The sequence below is a fragment of the Pteropus vampyrus genome, unplaced genomic scaffold, assembly GCF_000151845.1.
Source record: "Pteropus vampyrus isolate Shadow unplaced genomic scaffold, Pvam_2.0 Scaffold37, whole genome shotgun sequence".
Classification (NCBI taxonomy): Eukaryota; Metazoa; Chordata; class Mammalia; order Chiroptera; family Pteropodidae; genus Pteropus; species Pteropus vampyrus.
In genome coordinates, this window is record NW_011888818.1 from 5,425,938 (window position 1) to 5,428,473 (window position 2,536).

General features: G+C 31.3%; 1 pseudogene; it reads right to left on the bottom strand.

Annotated features, from left to right (window-relative positions):
• Positions 1–1,165: 1,165 nt before the first annotated feature.
• LOC111738411 lies at positions 1,166–1,284 on the bottom strand (annotated as a pseudogene).
• Between the last annotated feature and the right edge of the window lie 1,252 nt (positions 1,285–2,536).

A 2,536-nucleotide genomic window follows, 5' to 3' on the forward strand; every position in this document is an offset into this window, starting at 1 on the left:
TTTTCCCAAAGAAATATAAATGGCAAAGAGGTACATGAAAAGGTGCTCAACATCATGAATCATCAGGAAAATGTAAATCGAAACCACAATGAGATATCACCTCACATTAAGGAAAAAAAAAAAAAAACAGAAAATAACAAATGTTAGCAAGGATGTGATGTGGAGAATTTGGAACACTCGTGGAGAATTTGGAATACGAAATGGAATAGCTGCTGTGAAAAACAATATGGAGGTTCCTCAAAAAATTATAAATATAACTACCATATGATCTGGTAACCTCGATTCCGGATATTTATACAAAATAATTAAAAACAGAATCTTGAAGATGTTTTTACATGTCATGTTCATTGCACCATTATTCACAGTAGCCAAGAAATGTAACTTAAATATCTATTGATAGATAAATGAATAAATAAAATGTGGTATATACATATAACGAAATATCATTCAGCCTTAAAAACGAAGGAAATTCTGTCATATGAGATAGCATGGATGAATCTTGGAGACGTTACGCTAACTGAAATAAGCCAGACACAGAAAGATAAGCACTGCATGATTCCACTAATATGAGATATCGAAAGTAGTCAAACTCACAGAAGCAGAAAGCCAATCAAATGGAGGTCGCCTGGGTCTGGAGGAGAGGGAAATGGGGAGTCACTGTGCAATGATGTTTTAGTGATGCTAGGTGAAAAAGTTCTGAAGATCTGTTGTACAACATTGTACATGTAATTAATAATACTGAACTGCATACTTAAAATTTTATTTAGGTAGGTGTCATGTAAAGCTTTTTTCCATAATTAAAAAAAATTACATTTTATTAGAAAATGGGTAAAAGTCATGAATAAATAAAAAATAACTAGCGAGCAGAAAATAAATGTCAGGAAAGTGTTCAGTCAGAAAACCTTTAGCCTCAGTATCAATCAGAGATATTTATATTAAATAATAAAAACATATCTCACATTTTAAATAATGAAAATTAAGAATAATAGGTGAAGTTAATGGTGGAGTGGAAGAAGGGACTAGGTATTCTTTAACCCTGGGGATAGGAGATTAAATTTGCACAGACTTCTAGGGGTCAATTTTGTATGATGTAACAAAAAACATAATAGCATACAAATAACTTTTTTTCATAGACTTTATTTTAATTTTTATTATTTTATTTTTATGCCTACAGCACTCAGTCTTCTTAAGTGGTCTCCCATCCAGGTACTAACCAGGCCCGACCCTGCTTAGCTTTCGAGATCAGACGGGATTGGGCATGTTCAAGGTGTTATGGTCATAGACAACATAAAAATCTTTTAACAGAGAAACTCAAAATTTATTTCTTATACTATCTTGAAAAAATTCTTTAGCTTAACTTTCAGCATTTTTCTATATGGTAAAATATTTAAATTTAAATTTTAAAATAATTTGATTATAACAAAATTGGAAGCTGCCTAAAATACAAGTATGTACTTAACTGTGATGCATCCACACAATGGAATAAAATGTGATGGTTTTAAATGGTTATATAAAAATTATTTTTTAAAAAATAGATGAACATTGAGTTATAAAGCAGTATATAGCATTGCAATTCTATTTGGAATTTAATAACAATTCCAAAATTAAGCCTGGTTACTCTGAATGATGAGATTACAAAAGATTTTAATTCTCTTTTGGCTTATCTGGTCTTCAAAATTTTATCATTAAAGCACATTACCTTGACCATAATTTTAAAATAAAATAACATAGCAAGAAAAACACCCAAGTGGAAAGTAAATCTTGTGTCTCATGTCTCCACTTTTAACATTCAATTTAGTTTATGGGAGTTAATAGTGTAATTTCTCAAGTTGACATTAATAAATTTACACTAAAATTATTGATTATTTTTCTTCAATTTTGATGAATGTCACCTCTTTATCCCCAGTAATGGAAACAATAAGCAATCAACAGTTATATTTCCAACCTACTTTTATAATATCCAGAAGGATACGTATCCATTTTACTTTGAAAAATGTTGGCTTGCTCCTTTCAATCCTCACGTATAAATCAGTGCTTTCTCAAGCGGAACGCAAAAGAAAAGAGAGCACCTTGATGGATGCTATTTTACCCAGCAACGTATTTGATTTTAGTCCTCCTCTTTGCATCATTCCATGGCCAACTGTGCGCATTTTTTTTTCATGTCTTTCATTACAGAGACATATAAGTTACTTTCATCTTCCATAATTTTGCTCGCATTTTAATTATCCATTGCCATATGCCTACAAGTTTAGAACTGGTTTAAGTCTAGACTGTAATAAAAGAGGAACTAAGTGTAATGCCTACCTCCTCAACACCTTTCTTCTCACTTTTGACAAATCTATGGAGTTCTTCAGATATTATAGTTTGCTTACTTTTGACGGATTTACACACATGAAACCATGTGTATTGTTTCTCATTCTCTAAAGAAATCTTACATTCTGCTGCAAACTTCCTTTTGAAGTGATGCAAAATTGAGTGACCCAGGCTGCATTTCAATGCCTTGAAGATAATGAATTCTCATTTTATTCATCAGTTC